The sequence below is a fragment of the Giraffa tippelskirchi genome, chromosome X (genome assembly GCF_054371585.1).
Source record: "Giraffa tippelskirchi isolate mGirTip1 chromosome X, T2T-mGirTip1v1.2.pri, whole genome shotgun sequence".
NCBI classification, from domain to species: domain Eukaryota; kingdom Metazoa; phylum Chordata; class Mammalia; order Artiodactyla; family Giraffidae; genus Giraffa; species Giraffa tippelskirchi.
Window position 1 is genome coordinate 139,901,994 of NC_137289.1, and position 18,125 is coordinate 139,920,118.

The following is an 18,125-nucleotide window of genomic DNA, read 5'->3' on the forward strand; positions in this document are numbered from 1 at the left end:
ACAGATGGTGACTGCAGCCATGAAATTAAAAGGTGCTTGCTCCTTGGAAGAAAAGCTATGAAAAACCTAGATCACATATTAAAAAGCAGAGATGTCACTTTGCTGACAAAGTCCATGTAGTCAAAGCTATGGTTTCTCCAGTAGTCATGTACAGATGTGAGAGTTGGACGATAAAGAAGGCTGAGTGCCGAAGAATTGATGATTTGGAATTGTGCTTGAGAAGACTCTTGAGAGTCCCTTGGACAGCAAGGAGATCAAACCAGTCAACCCTAAAGGAAATCAATCCTGAATATTCATTGGAAAGACTGATGCTGAAGCTCCAATAGCTTGGCCAGCTGATGCAAAGAGCTGACTTACTGGAAAAGACCTTGATGCTGGGAAAGACTGAGGGAAGGAGGAGAAGGGGGTGACAAAGGATGAGGTGGTTGGAGGGCATCATCAACTCAATGGACATGAGTTTGAGCAACCTCCAGGAGACAGTGAAGGATAGGGAAGTCTGGAGTGCTGCAGTCCACGTGGTCACAAAGAATTGGACACAACTTAGTGACTGAGCAACAACAACAATGTATAGCTGAATAACTGTGCTGCACAGTAGTAATTATCACGACATTATAAATCAACTATACTTCTATTTTTAAAAATGTACAAAAATTCCAAAAAAAAAAAAAAAGAGCTGAGGACAGAGGAAGCTCCAGCGCAGCCTCTAAGGTGTGTTTTCAAGAAAGAGAACCAAAGCCAGTGTGGCTGAAGTCTGTGGAGAGAATGAGAACAGGGGCAGGGGAAGTCAAAGAAGTCGGCAAAGAACAGCAAAAAGACATGGAGGGTTTTGATAGAAGACAGATGCCATCCGAGTCCCATCTTTGAAAGGTCACTCTTGCCACAGTGTCGGTGTGGAGGATGGCTCATAAGGTGCCAAGAGTGGAAGGCTACTGCAAATTCCAGGTGAGCAAAGATGTTGGCTTAGACTAGGTAATTATCAGTGGTGGTCAGGGGAAGGAGTCAGATTCTGGAACTACTTTGGAGGGAAAGCATCCTTACAGCACATATGCTGGCTTGAAACCAAAGTGTGTTATTTGAGCCGTATGTCTAATAAAGTTTAGGTCATTGGTATTGCTTTTATTCTCCATATGCTTATTCCACAAATTTTATTCAGAAGTTTCTAATAAGTACTAAATTTACTTGCATTTTATACCAGTTTTTATTGTTAATTATTAATAGGTGCATGCGGTTTTCCCTATACCTAAAAGTGGATGAAACACAAATCCAACATCTGGTTGTATATATTAACAGGATGGAGTATTTTTTCATAATTCTTATATTCACAATTTTGTGAACAGAATTAAATTTTTTTTCAGAAATCATTTAGAACATTTTAAACCAGTATCTCCATTATCATCTCCCAAGATAAATGTTTGCTTATAAAGCATTTTCTTAAAATGTTAGTTTTCTTAGAAATTAATTTGGAAACGTATGTTTGACAATTATTGATAAACAGTAGAGTTCAGTGATTAAAATCATGGACTCTGGAGCCAGTCTGCTGGGTCCAAATTCTAACTCTGCAATTTATTACTTAAGTGATCTTTGGCAAGTTTTTAAAAATAAGGTAATAACAGTATTTCCCAAATGGTGGTGTTGTGATTATTAAATTATTTAAATTATCTCACACACAGAAAGTGCTTAGAATAGGCTCTGGTACACAGCAGGGGACTTTAGGATGCCAATCACTGGGCTACATGTCTTTGTTGATGTGACTATTTGAAAGGTGGAGAATCGCATTTCATTTAAAAATTACCCCCAAAAAATCATATTTCAGATTTTTCCCTAATCCAGTATTCCCCTCCTAATTTTCTATGTCTGTGAATTCTGACTACAAGTTGTCATCTCATGCCTGGTTCTCACTCTCACTGTCTACTTGGCCAGCACCAGCCTTGAGTTCTCAGCTGTGGATTGCATAGGTAAGGACAAACATATCAACAGCACACTGCATGATGGCTATGCCAGACATGGCATGGCTGTGGAAAAGTTGCCTCTTCAAAAGAGGTGGTCAGAAAGCTAGTCCTGAGGTTGCACTTAGAGAGGACTGGGATTGAGGTCATCTTATAGACTTACTCAGTCAAATGTTTAGTGCCTGGACTGGGAGGAGCTGACCAGCTGGGACTCCTCAGGCATCTCTATGTGGTCTCTCCCTGTGGCTTCTCCAACATGGCAGCCACAGGGTACCCAGATTTACTATATGGTAGCTCAGGACGCCAACAGTGCCTGGAGAGGGGAAGAGGGCAGGGGAGGCAGGGGGGGAGAGAGAGAGAACTTGAGAGAACACACATGTGCCAGGCAGACGCTGTATTGCCTTTTATGACCCAGCTTTGGAAGTCACAGGCTAGTCACAACTAATATTGTAGTCTACTAGTTGAGGCTGTCAGACAGGCCCACGGATGTTCAAAGCGAAGCAACACAGACTCCACCTTTGGATGAGGGATGGAGAAGGTTCTGGGAAAGCATGTGGGACTGGAAATATTATGGCCATTTGGGGAAAATATGCTCTGGCACAGAAGACAAGAGCCAGTCAACTGAAGCATGACCTGTGCTGGTCCACCAGGAACAGAAAGTCACAAGTCCGCCTGAGCTGGTTTAATTTGTAGCTTTACATGAATGGCCCTGCTTTCATCGGGTTAAGAGAAAGAGTGATTACAGGGGAAAGAGAAGGAATAAAGTTGTATTTATTGAGCACCTATTATGAGTACCTATTGGGGCTTCCCTGGTGGCTCACTGGTAAAGAATTCGCCTACCAATGCTGGAGACACGGGTTCGATCCCTGGGTTGGGAAGATCCCCTGCAGAAGGAAATGGCAACCCACTCCAGTATTCTTGCCTGGGAATTCCCATGGACAGAGAAGCCTGGTGGGCTACAGCCCATGGGATCGCAAAGAGTCGGGCACGATTTGGCGAATGAGCATACACACACATATATTATGCCCTGGATGCTTCACACAAAGCTGACTGTGGATCAACAATGATTCTTCAGGAAGACAATCTGCAGAAGATTCAGCAGGGCAGAGAGCTGGGTTGGCTGGTGTAGCCAGCTGCCAGATCAGCTGGGGCTGGCCAACTGTCAGTTTGGGTATCTTGATTCTCCCCAGCCTGGTCTCTGGTTATATGATGGAAGCAAGTCCCATTATGCAGGCACTTTTGAAGTGTCTTCTTATGTCATGACTGCTATCATCCTGTGGCCCCAACTAAGTCACATGATCAGACAAGTTCCACAAATGTTGCAGGAGCGGGGGCACAGGGAAGGGAAAAATTTGTGGTCATTTTCTGCAGCTTACTGCAGCCTGAGAAGTCAAATTTTGTTCACCAGACCCACAATCATCTCTCACAGAAGTGGGACACAGTAAGAGAAGGGCCATGCTGAGACTCCTTATGCTTTACCTGAGGAGAGCCTGGGAGGACCAAGAATGTCTCCAGAACAGCTCAGCACACTACAGCAGCCCCATGTGGTCCACAGACACAAAGAGACATCCAGGGGTCACCTCTAGCCTGGAATGACAGCAGCATATTTTGACACAAAGAAAAATTATGAGTAAGAGAAGAGTGAGCGGGAAATATAGCAGTAACGAGGACATCAAAGGTAGAGAAAGAGTGAATTTTGGCGTGTTACTGAGAGACAATATGGTTAAGAATGGTTCTGTAGCCAGACTACATGGATAACAATTAGGATGTGATAATGCATGCAAAACACTTGTTCCCAGCACATCATCAAGGGTCAATGAATCATCACGGTCACCATCATCTGTGTGGAGGTTTCAGAAACGAAGTGATAGGACAGAGGATTTTGATGAAGTTTTGTAAAATTTCACTTGCCCCCAATTCCCTTTTGACATATCCTGGAGAAAGACAGAACAAAAGCCTAAAGTATTCACTTCTTTTGTGTCTGCCAGACTGTGTTTCTTCAAGTGGGATGTCAGCCAAGACTGGAGATGTAGAGCTGGGCTTCCACTGGGATTACTCACAGAAAATGATGTTCTCATTTCATCCTTACAATCACTCTGTAAGGTAGGTGTTATTATTCCTTTATAGCCTAGGAAACAGAAGCCCAGGGAGGTCAGCTGGATGGCTCTAGGTTACTTAGTAGATGGCAGATCCAGGATTTAAGACTAGATCTGTCAGAGTTCAAGTTCCATGCCCTTCCTCCCTTTCTTAAATTTAATAGTAGGCTTTTTTTTCCTTTACTGCATTACTTTTATCTCAAAGACAATATGAGCTTACTGTAATCCAAAGATGTAGTGTAAGTATTTTTACCCTAAGACCCTCTTCTTCTCAGTATCACCCATCATGACCATGGTCCCTGGCTGCCCCACCCCACTGTGCTGAAGTAATCAACGTTATCAACATGATGTGTATCTTTCTACACATTTCTCTACTCCTATAAACATATGGACACATGTATAGAGGGCATTAACTGTTTTTACTAACTTTTACAAAACTTCCATTGTATGATAAATTAATCTTCAAATGGCTTCTCTTCACAATACAGCACAAAGCAATCTTGAGAAAGAAAAATGGAGTTGGAAGAGTCAGGCTCCATGACTTAAGACTATACTACAAAGCTGCAGTAATCAAAATCATATGGTACTGGCACAAAGACAGAAACATAGATCAATGGAATAGGATAGAAAGTCCAGAGATACAACCACACACCTGTGGTCAACTAATCTACAACAAAGGAGGCAAGTATATACACAGAGAAAAGACAGTCTCTTCAGTAAGTGGTTCTGGAAAAACTGAACAGCTACATGCAAAAGAATAAATCAGAACATTAACACCATATACTAAAAAAACCTCAAAATAGGTTAAAGACCTAAATGTAAGGCTGGATGTTATAAAACTCTTAGAAAAAAAATCACAGAACACTCTTTGACATAAATCATAGCAAAATCTTTTTTGCTCCAACTCCTAGAGTAATGAAAATTTTAAAAAATAAACAAATGAGACATAATTAAACTTAAAAGATTTTACACAGCACAAGAAATCATAAATAAAATGAAAAGACAACCTATAGAATGGGAGAAAACAATTGCAAATGATATGGCTGACAAAGGATTAATCTTCAAAATATACAAATAGCTCATGTAGCTCAATATTAAAAAACAAACAACCCAATCAAAAAATGGGTAGAAGACCTAAATAGACATTTTTCCAAAGAAGACATGTCCTCAGATGCTCAGTTGTGTCTGACTCTGTGACCCATGGACTGTAGCCTGCCAGGCTCCTCTGTTCATGGAATTCTCCAGGTAAGAATATTGGAGTGGATAACCATTACTTTCTCCAGGGGATCTTCCCGACCCAGGATCGAACCTGGGTCTCCTGCACTGCAGGCAGATTCTTTATGGATGGTCAAAAAGCATATGAAAAGATGCTCAATATCATTAATTACTTAGAGAAATATAAATTAAAAGTACAAAGAGGTATCACCTCACACCAGTCAGAATGGCCATCATAAAAAAATATACAAACAATAAATGCTGGAGAGGGTATGAAGAAAAGGGAATCTTCCTACACTGTTGGTGGGAATGTAAATCAGTACAACCATTATGGAGAACATTATGGAGGTTCCAAAAAAAACAGAACCACTATATGATCCAGCAACACCACTCCTGGGCATATATCCAGAGGAAACTGTAATTCAAAAAGATACATGGACCCCAATGTTCACTGCAGCATTATTTACAATAGCTAACACATGGAAGCAACCTAAATGTCCACTGACAGAGCAAATGAAGAAGATGTGGTAGATAAATACTATGGAATATTACTCAGCCATAAAAAAACTAAATAATGTTATTTGCAGCAACATGGATGAACCTAGAGATTATCATAGTGAGTGAAGTCAGATAGAGAAAAACAAATATCATGATATCACTTATCTGTGGAATCTAAAAAAAAAAAGGTACCTATTTACAAAACAGAAATAGAGTCAAAGATGTAGAAAACAAACTTATGGTTACCAGCAATTGAGTGGGGATGGATAAATTGGGAGAGCGGGATTGACATATACACACTACTATATAGAAAGTAGATAACTCATAAGAATCTACTATAGAGCACAGGAACTCTGCTCAACATTTTGTAATGACCTGTATGGAAAAAGACTAAAAAAGAGTGGACATATGTACACATATAACTGCTGTATACCTGAAACTAACACAACATTGTAAACCAACTATAGTTTAATACAATTTAAAAAAAACAATAAATCACAAACATCCTAAGGCAATTTAATAGAGATCTAATTAATTCTTTGTAAGAATTGCACAGCCTACACACTGTCAACACGATATACAATTCATGCAACCATTTTTCTGTTGACTGATGTTCTGGCTACTTCCAGGGTTTTTTCCCCTATAGCCTAGACACAAATAAATCTTTATAGATCTACTCATATACCAATGATTGTGTATGTATAGAATATATTCTGAAATGTAGGTTTTTTGGGGTCCCAAATGTTGCACTTATTTATTATTATACAACAAGCCATACCAAAAATTAGTGGCTTAAAAAAATATCAATAATTACCTTTTGACCTCAAACCATCTTCAATTCAGGAAGGAATCAGTAGGGATGGAGCGCCTCTGTTCTCAGTGGGATTAGCTGGGTCAGTTCACCTGGGAGATAGAAGATCCACTTTCAAGATGGATCATTCACAGGGTTAGTAAGCAGTTGTCAGCCATTGATTAGGAACTCAGTCAGGACTGTTGGTCGGGGGCCTTAACTCCTTTCCACTTGGGCCATCACTCCATAGGCTGCTTGGGCTTCCTCACAGCATGGTGGCTGCTTACAAGCATGAGTGTCTCAAAAGAACTAGGCAGAAATTACATTATCTTTCTATAACCTAACCTCAGAAGTCATGCAGTATCACTTATACCACATTCTATTTGTGGAAATAGTCACAAGTCCACCTAGATCAAAGTGGAGGGGAATTAGACTCCACCTTGAATCAAGATTGCCGGGAGAAATATCAATAACCTCAGATATGCAGATGACACCACCCTTATGGCAGAAAATGAAGAACTAAAGAGCCTCTTGGTGAAAGTGAAAGAGGAGAGTGAAAAAGTTGGCTTACAACTCAACGTTCAGAAAACTAAGATCATGGCATCTGGTCCCATCACTTCATGGGAAATAGATGGGGAAATAGTGGAAACAGTGTCAGACTTTATTTTTTTGGGCTCCAAAATCACTGCAGATGGTGATTGCAGCCATGAAATTAAAAGACGCTTACTCCTTGGAAGGAAGGTTATGACCAACCTAGATAGCATATTTAAAAGCAGAGACATTACTTTGCCAACAAAGGTCTTTTCCAGTGGTCATGTATGGATATGAGAGTTGGATGGTGAAGAAAGCTGAGCGCTGAAGAATCGATGCTTTTGAACTGTGGTGTTGGAGAAGACTCTTGAGAGTCCCTTGGACTGCAAGGAGATCCAATCAATCCATCCTAAAGGAGATCAGTCCTGGGTGTCCATTGGAAGGACTGATGTTGAAGCTGAAACTCCAATACTTTGGCCACCTCATGCAAAGAGTTGACTCATTGGAAAAGACCCTAATGCTGGGAAGGATTGGGGGCAGGAGGAGAGGGGGACGACAGAGGATGAGATGGTTGCATGGCATCACCGACTTGATGGACACGGGTTTGGGTAAACTCCGGGAGTTGGTGATGGACAGGGAGGCCTGGCATGCTGCGATTCATGGGGTCACAGAGTCGGACGTGACTGAGCAACTGAACTGAATTGAACTGAACTCTGATCTTCTGATGGGGAGGGCAAGGTTTTGGAAGCATGTGGGCTGGAAGATACTGTTGCAGCCATCCCATCTTTTGAAAATATAGTCCTACCAAAGATGACATTGCTAATAAATAATGGAACTAAGACTCAAACCTTGGTCTGTTTTTCATTTCATAATGTGATGTGTTTTAGTGGCATTTGCATGCTTGAATTTGGGATATGCAATCAAGTCAAGGAAAAATTGAACACTGGGGCCAAGTGCGAACTAAACCTTATGGAAATAACCTACCAGGATTATCCAATGACTTAAAAAGCCCCTTTCTGCCTATAGCATAACACAGTTGAGGACAAGGTGGCTAAGGACCAACAGGGACTTCTGAATGGTCTTGGCAACCAAGCCCCATCCAGAGGATGTCAGTCTAGTACAGCTGCTCCCATTCATCATTTACCACTTGCCCCAGAAGGGAGTTTTCATTTAGCCTCAACACATTCAAACTACCATAAGCAAAAAAGTAAAATAACTCAGTTCTGCTTTTTGTTCTGTTTTTCTTCCTTTTCACATTTTGGTTTGGACACAGTGGAGCAGTTCAAACCAGGAGATGAAAGGAACAAAAGGTCAGCTGGAGCAGGAAAGCTACTTAGCCCACAAATGGACATGGTTACATGGTCAAAGCCCAAAAGGTAAGTGTGTTCTTGTGCAGAGTGAAGCCATCAGTGCATTTCAGAATGTTAAATTATCTTTAAAAATTGTCCTTTATTTCTTCCACTTATTAACAGATGCCTCATTTATTTAACCCAAACACAAGCCACAGCCTTCATCTATTTGGGGGTGAGCATTTAACTACGCTATGAATGATTTGTCTCAAATAACAATCCTCACTCCCACCTTTCATTTTCCTACCCCCCACCAACAGCTTGGATGCTAACCCCATAATGGAGTCCCAAATCTCAGTTCCTTCTTCACTCAGGAGGATTAGGCTTGTGGAACTTAGACCAGACTCTGACAGCAGACACATTCTTGGCCAAGGTTTATGGCAACATTTCCCCAACTCCTGATATCCTTTCAGAGTCTTGTGAGCTGTAAGTAGGACACTACTTGATTCCAGGATGCCCTCTAGTTGTTCCCCAAATTCGTGGGCCTGGTAGCAGAGGTAGAATATTAGCAACCCCAAAATGTATTAGGTTGTTAACACTGTGAGGAAGAAACTGTTACAGGACTCTCTCTTGGTCTCTGTGGCATTCTGCCAATCTTTTTATTTTTTAATAAAAACATTATACAATTTTAAAGGTTACTTTCCATTTAAAGTTGTAACAAAATATTGGCTACATTCCCGTGTTGAACAATATATCCTTGAGCCTATCTCACACCCAATAGTTTGTATCCATGACTCCCCCACCTCCATAATGCTCCTCCCCTACTCTCCCCACTGACAACCACTAGTTATCACTAGTTTGTTATATAAATCTGTGAGTCTGTTTCTCTTTTGTTATATTCACTAGCTCATTGTATTTTTTAGAGTCCACATGTGATAGCATATAGTATTTGTCCTTCTCTAACTTATTGCACTTGGCATAATGCCTTCCCAGTCCACATATATTGCTGCAGATGGTAAAATTTCCATCTCTTCTATGATTGATTAATATTTCATTGTGCTAGGTCACTTCAGTCATGTCCGACTCTTTGTGACCCCATAGACTGTAGCCCACCAGACTCCTCTGTCCATGGGATTCTCCAGGCAAGAATACTGGAGTGGGTTGACATTTCCTCCTCCAATATTTCATTGTGTGGGTGTGTGTATGTATATAAAACAAATGCTGTAGAGGGTATGGAGAAAGAGAAACCCTCCTACACTATTGGTGGGAATGTAATTTAGTGTAGCTACTATGGAAGCAGTTTGGAGGTTTCTTAAAAAGCTAAAAATACAATTCCTATATGATCCAGCACTCCCACTTCCAGGCACATATCCAGACAAAACTATAATTCAAAAAGATACATGCACCCCAATGTGCATTGCAGCACTATTCACAATAGCCAAGACATGGAAGCAAGCTAAATATGCACTGACAGATGAATGGACAAAGAAGAGGTGTGTGTGTACACACACACACACACACACACACACACACACACACACACACAATGGAATACTACTCAGACATGAAAAAGAATAAAATAATGTCATGTGCAGCAATATGGATGCAACTAGAGATTATCACATTAAGTGAGAAAGACAAATACCATGTGATATCACTTACATGTGGAATCTAAAACATGGCACAAATGAACCTATCTAAGGAGCAGAAACAGACTCACAGACATAGAGAACAGACTTCTTGTTGCTAAGGGGGAGGGGGAGGAACGGAATAGGAGTTTGTGGGTCGTAGATGCAAACTATTACATATAGAATGAACAACAAGGTCCCACTGTATATCACAAGGAGTTATATCCAATATCCTGGGATAAATCATAGTGGAAAAGAATATAAAAAAGAATGCATATATGTGTATAACTAAGTCACTTTGCTATACAGTGGAAATGAACGCAACATTGTAAATCAACTATACTTCAACTAAAAAGTTTTTTAAAAGAAAAAATAAAAGGAATCCTAATTGTAAAAGAAGTAAAATTGTCACTGTGGATGACATGATACTATACATAGAAAATCTTAAAGATGCTACCAGAAAACTACTAGAGATCATCAATGAATTTGGTAAAGTTGAAGGATGTAAAATTAATATACAGAAATATGCTGCATTTGTATACACAGACAATGAACTAGCGAAAGAGAAATTAAAGAAGTAATTCCATTTACCACTGCATGAAAAAGAATCAAATACCTAGGAATAAGCCTACCAAAGGAGGCAAAGGAGCTGTACTCAGAAAACGAAGACACAGATGAAAGAAACTGAAGATGACACATACAGATGGAAAGATACACCATGTTCTTGAAAGAATCAGTACTGTCAAAACAACTATACTACCCAAGGCAATCTACAGAGTCAATGCAATCCCCATCAAACTACTAAAAATGACATTTTTCATAGACTATAACGAATAATTTTAAAATATGTTTGGAAATACAAAAGATCCCAAACAACCAAAACAAACTTGAGAAAGAAGAAATCACAGTCCCTGTCCCTGACTTCAGACGATAATACAAAGTTACAATCATCACAAAAACAGAAATATAGATCAGTGGAAGAGGATAGAGAGCCCAGAAATAAATCCATGCACTGTGGTCAGTTAATCTACAACAAAGGAGGCAAGAATATATATGGAGAAAAGACAGTCTCTTCAATAAGCTGTGCTGGGAAAAGTGGACAGCTTCATGTAGAAGAGTGAAATCAGAACATTTTCTAACACCATATACAAAAATAAACTCAAAATGGACTTAAACAATCTAAATGTTAGATGGGATACTATAAAACTCCTAGAGAAAAATACAGGCTGAACACTCTGACATAAATAGCAGCAATATTTTTTTTGATCCATTTCCTAAAGCAAAGGAAATAACAGCAGAAACAAACAATTGGGGCCAAATTAAACTTATAACCTTTTGCATAGAAAAGGAAACCATCAACGAGATGAAAAGACAACCTACTGAATAGGAGAAAATATTTTCTTGCAATCTTTGATGTTTCTTGGCTGGTAGATTTCCTACTTTGGGTTCATGTGCTTGTTCTCCCTGTGTGTGTGCGTGTGTCTGTGTCCTAATTTCCCCTTTTTGTAAGGACCCAGTCATATAAGAATAGCACCCACCATAACGACCTTATCCTGATTTGATCATCTACAAATAAGGTCGCATTCACAGGTACTGGGGTGAGGACTTCCACATCTTTGGGGGAGACATAATTCAACACACAACGGATGTCTATGTACTAATCCCTGGAACCCATGAATATGTTACATTACAGCAAAAGGAACTTGGCAGATGTGATTAAGGTTACCCAAGGGACTCTGAGATGGGGAGATTATCCTGGGTTACCCAAGTGAGCCCAACAGCATCACATGAGTCCTTAAAAGTAGAAAATCTTTTCCAATTGTGGAGAGACAGATATGTGAGGATGGAAGAATGATGAGAGAGATGTGATGCTGAAAGTGATAGAAGAGGTCCAGAAGCCAAGGAATGTTGTAGCCTCTAGAAGCTAAAAATTTAAAAAAACAATTGAAGAAATTGATTTCTTCCTAGAGCTTTCAGAAAGGAATGCAGCCCTGCCAACACCTTGATTTTAGCCCAGGAGACTTATGTCAGACTTCTGACCTACAGAAATGTAAGATACCAAAACTGTCTTGTTCAAGTCACCAAATTTGTGGTCATTTTTAAGGCAGCAAGAGAAAATTTGTCTTAGGTCATATTCCCCAGAAGTGGAACCTGAGTGGAGCATTTTTGTGCAAGTGATTTTGATGGGAAGGAGCAGGAGAAGAGGGAAGCTAACTAAGGGTGTGGTTTCTACTGGAGACCAGCTTCAGCCTGATCCCATGAGGAGCTCTGGATCACAAATAGCACCACCAAGTAGGTCAAATTTCCACAAGGCTTTTCTACCCCCATGCCAGTCCATGACTGATCGAGGTTGTGGGGGTTTGGGGTAGAGATTTAAGTAAGGAAGGGGCACAGCTTGCAGAGACAAGAGCAGCTATGAGTTATCAACCAAAACTCCCAGTGGCTGGGAAACGGGGGTCCTACCGATAACCTTGGGCAAAGCAGTCAAACTTTTTTTTTTTCTTTCTTTCTTTATTTTTAAAAATTTTTTTATTTGCTTTGCCATACATTGACATGAATCCACCATGGGTGTACATGTTTTCCCCTTCCAGAACCCCCCTTCCACCTCCCTCCCCATCCCATCCCTCCGGGTCATCCCGGTGCACCAGCCCCGAGCACCCTGTATCATGCATTGAACCTGGACTCGCGATTCGTTTCACATATGATAAATTATCATATGTCAAAATTGGTGATCTTCAGCTGCCTCATGCATAGACCACCAGGACATTTGTTTTGCACAATTTTAGGGTACATTTTTCCTGTACCTTCTCAAGGACATGACTTCGCCCTGGTCAGTCCAAGGCCTCTGTCTCCCAGGAGATGGGGTGGAGCCAGGTAAGAGATTGAGATTTTCCTATAGAGGGAATGTGGCAAGAAAGACGAAAGTAGTATTTGGCTTTTGGCATCAAAATTGAAATATGCAGCAGGCAAGGGGCTTGCATGCCAAGAGATGATCTTCAGAAAGGATTTTCCAGAATCTTTTGTCTCCTCTTGGAGTCACTCAGCAAATGAACTTCAATGACTCCACTCCTGGGTATTTTCTTGGTGGAAAAGGGGAGACTTTTGTCTCCCATGAAGGCATAGCTGGAGACAGGAAGAAGGAAATATGACAGATGGGAAACAAAAGCCCACCCCTTTCCCAGCCGAAGAATTTGTGAAAAGTAGGAGACTCTGAGGTGAGGAAACGGTCACAGGAGTGGCTCCTGAGCGCACCTTTCCAAACTAAGACAAACCTCAGTCACTTTTTTTTTTCTGGCCACACTGCACAGCTTATACAACCAAGGATGGAACCCACACCCTTGGCAATGAAAGTGTGGAGTCTTAACCACTGGACCACTGGGGAATTCCCAAACCTCAGTCACCTCAAAGTGAACTGGGGGGTAATGGCATCGAGAAGAGGGGTCTCTGGTCTTCCCAAGCTGCCTTCAGTCCCTGAAGGGTACAGCACCTAGGTTTAGAGCCAGGGGGCCCACCACAAGCCCACCTTGGCAGGACAAATTCACCTTGTAGGGGGCTGCACAGAGGCCTCAGCAGGTACTCTAGGGATGCCTGGTCATCCTGGGAAGGCCACAGGCCTTGACTACACCCAAAGAATGGTCTGAACCCAAGTTGCACCAGCAAAAAAGACATCTGTCTCATGTCCAGAAGAGGCTGAGGAACCTGCCTAAGTCCCTCTTCTGGAGGTGGGAAAGTGCCCTGAGAGACAAAGTTTTCATCAAATCAAAGTCAGAATATCTCCTTCAAGGCCTATTTATATTATCACAACTGATGGTGCTAAAATCAGAACGGACATTTCATTTACTTTTTGCCCACCAACAAGCAAGTGAGGCCCTATCAGACTCACTGAGGATCAAATAATAACTTTTGGCATACCCTCTGTGCAGGTGTTGAATTCTATCATGTGCATCAGGAGGAGGGTGAGCCAAATGATCTTCCACGTTACTTCCTAAGGTTAATATTCTGTGACTGTATCCTGACAGAGCAGGAGGCCACCAGAGCTGAGAAGAATTGGAGAGGTGGACTGCACTGTCTCTCTGCAGCCTGGAGGCAGCCCTCAGGACAGTCCTCACCCCTGTTTCTGGGGCAGAGCTGAAGGCCCCCGCTTCCCCACTGCAGCCTCAGGCCTGGGCCCTCTAGCTTGTCCTTCTTCATCAGGGACTTTGCACTTTTCAGGGCTCATTAGTGTCTCTGTCATCTGAGAGAGGGCAAACTACAGGAAGCCAGCCTCCTGTGGTAGCTCTCAGGAAAGGCTTGGTGGAAGGAAGGTGAGGAACCCTGCTGAAGTTACCACGAGGTTCAGAGATGGTTGGGGGGTTCCAGCGGCTCACCCAACATCAACGAACTCGACATTCTCAAAACATGCTATAACAGTTATGCCCCCCATGACCATGGACTCACCTGCTTTTCCTTTTACTTCAACTGTTTTTCAAGTGCATGGTTTCTCCTTCAAGCCCCACTCAAATTCCACCTCATCAAGGAAGCAATGCCAGGAAGATGCTTCCCTCTCCCATGCTACATTTTGCCCTGGCTGCTAATACAGAATTAAGTCACTTTGGAGGGTTTCTGCCTCCACTGTTAGAGGAAACTTCCCTCAATTCAGGTGCTGCGACTCCAGGGCCTTGCACCTTGCAGACACTCAACAAAAGTTTCTGGAATGAAAGAGAGCCAGGAGGCGTGTCCCGGAAGCAGCTCATCAGCGCCACCTGGGAGCTTGTCGGAACTGCAGCAGCGCCGGCCCCGCCCCGCCCCCAGATGATTCCTATCTACAGTAATGCTTGCGCCCCAGCACACCGCGCACGCGCGCTAGGGACCCGCTGCCTGCAAGGTATGCAAGTGAAAGTCGCTGAGTCCTATCCGACTCTTTGCGACCCTATGGACTATACGGCCCATGGAATTCTCCAGGCCAGAATACTGAAGTGGGTAGCCCATTCCCTTCTCCAGGGGATTTTCCCAACCCAGGGATGGAACCCAGGTCTCCCTCATTGCAGGCGGATCCTTTACCAGCTGAGCCACAAGGGAAGCCCAGCAAGGTATGCAAACTTCTTCCTAAACGGCCTAATGGTAAATACTTTCAGCTTTGTGGGTCAGGTATGGTCTGTGTGGCAACTACTGAGTACTCTCAATGTGGAGCAAAAGCAGCCATCAGTTCAGTTTAGTTCAGTTGCTCAGTCGTGTCTGACTCTTTGTGACCCCATGGACTGCAGCAAGCCAGGCCTCCCTGTCCATCACCAACTCTCGGAGTTTACCCAAACTCATGTCCATTGAGTTGGTGATGCCTTCCAACCATCTCATCCATCTCATCCAGCATCAAGGTCTTTTCAAATGAGTCAGCTCTTCACATCAGGTGGCCAAAGTATTGGAGTTTCAGCTTCAACATCAGTCCTTCCAATGAATATTCAGGACTGATTTCCTTTAGCATGGACTGGTTGGATCTCCTTGCAGTCCAAGGGACTCTCAAGAGTCTTCTCCAACACCACAGTTCAAAAGCATCAATTTTCAGCACTCAGCTTTCTTTATAGTCCAACTCTCACATCCATACATGACTACTGGAAAAACCATAGCTTTGACTAGATGGATCTTTGCTGGCAAAGTGATGTCTCTGCTTTTTAATATGCTAAGTTGGTCATAACTTTCCTTCCAAGGAGTAAGCGTCTTTTAATTTCATGGCTGCAGTCACCATCTGCAGTGATTCTGGAGCTCAAACCAGGTGTAAATGAGTGAGCAGGGCTGTGTTTTAATACAGCTTTATTTACAAGAACAGATGGCTGGCAGGATATGGCCTGCAAGCCATAATTTGCCAAGCCATGGATTACCAAAAGGTAACGTGAAAGCATTCATGGAAACAATACTATTTTATCCCAATCTCCCCTCCCACCCATGCTTCCACTCTGAGCTTCTCAAAGGGCAGAAATTCCCAATAACTCTTAGAGAAATGAGCAGCTTGACTTCTTAGCAGCTGAGAGCTCGCTCTTATAGAATACCCCTTGCTTTTCACAGAGCTGTTCACAATTTGGAAGTTTCTTTTTGTGTGAAATTTTTGAGAGGAGAGATGCTTCAGAACTCACTTTTATTTTAAAAAGTGTAAATAAAAGAATCAATAAAATGTATATGTACAAAAGAATTATAAAACATATGTAGAGTCCACAGAATATCAATGTACCAAGGTACCATCACACGGCCTAAGAATCTCAACTTTATCATCCAACAGAAGCCCCTGCACCCACTATGTCCACCTATAATTGAACTATCCTCTCCACCCCCACCAGAGGTAAGTTACCCTTAATTGTGTTTTAAGGGTAATTGTGTATTAATCTCCTTCTTGCTTTGCTTTCTATTTTATCATTTGCACAGTTATTCTTAAACAATTTTTGCATTTCCCCTTTGTGGGACTTCATGCAAATGGAATCGTTCTGTATGACTCCCTCTGGAACTAACTTTTTCCCAGCAGCATCTAATTTTTGAGATTGAACTATGTTGATGTAGATAGTTGTGGTTCCCTCATTTTCACTGTTGTAGAGTATGCCATTATAGATACTACACTATCACAACATCCATTCGGTTGTTGTCAGACACGAGTTTATTTGTTTTTTTCCCAGTTTGGAGCTATTAGGCGTCCACAAGTATTCTTGCACACACCTCCTAGTATATGTGTGCAAGAGTTTCTCTAGGGCATACACTGTGGAACAGAATTGCTGCTTTGTAGAGTGTACACATGGGCAGGTCTACTTGGTAATACTAAAGTCTAAATTCAACCATTCTCCAACAAACAGTAGGTGAGGCTTCCTATTGTTCCACATCCTTGTCTCATGGATTTATCGATTCCAGTTCCTACAATCCTTTTGTTTCCTTTTCAGTCAGGGTTCTAGCTTCATGAACTTGGCTTTTTCCTCGGTTAACTCTTCAGTTCTCTCACAGTTTGTTCATTCAGCACCTACCCTACATCCAGACATTGAGTTGGGGGCTAGAGCTTGGATAAATTTAAGATGTGGGCAATGCCCTCAAGAAGCTCAGCCTGATTAAGACAAACATGTAAGAGTTGCCATATAATCCAGCAATCCCACTTCTGGGTATGTACCTAGACAAAACTATAATTCAAAAAGATACATACACCCATATGTTCATAGGAGCACTATTCACAATAGCCAAGACATGGAAAAAACCTAAATGTCCACCAACAGATGAATGAACAAAGAAGATGTAGTACATATATATACAACAGAATACTACTCAACCATAAAAATGAACAGAATAAAGCCATTTGAAGGAACATGGATGGAACTAGAGATGATCATACTACATGAGGTAAGTCAGACAGAGAAAGACAAATATGCTATCACTTATATGTGGACTGTGAAGAAAGCTGAGCGCCGAAGAATTGATGCTTTTGAACTGTGGTGTTGGAGAAGACTCTTGAGAGTCCCTTGGACTGCAAGGAGATCCAACCAGTCCATCCTAAAGGAGATCAACCCTGGCTGTTCATTGGAAGGACTGATGCTGAAGCTGAAACTCCAATACTTTGGCCACCTCATGCGAAGAGTTGACTCATTGGAAAAGACCCTAATGCTGGGAAGGATTGAGGGCAGGAGGAGAAGGGGACGACAGAGGATGAGATGGCTGGATGGCATCACCGACTCGATAGACATGAGTTTGGGTAAACTCCGGGAGTTGGTGATGGACAGGGAGGCCTGGCGTGCTGCACTTCATGGGGTTGCAAAGAGTCAGACATGACTGAGGGACTGAACTGAGCTGAACTGATACGCGGAATCTAAAATATGACATAAATGAACCTACCTACCTATGAAACACAAACATAATCATAGACAGAGAAAAGACTTGTGGCAACCAAGAGGGAGGAGGAGGTTGGGGAGGGATAAACTGGGGACTTGGGGTTAGCAAATGCAAACTATTATACAGAGGATGGATAAACAATAAACAACAAGGTCTTCTTGTATAGCATAGGGAACTATATTCACTATCCTGTGATAAACCATAATGGAAAATAATATTTTTTAAAAATGTATATGTGTGTGTGTGTGTGTATAATTGAATCACTTTGTAGAGCAGAAATTAACACAACAGTGGAAATCAACCAC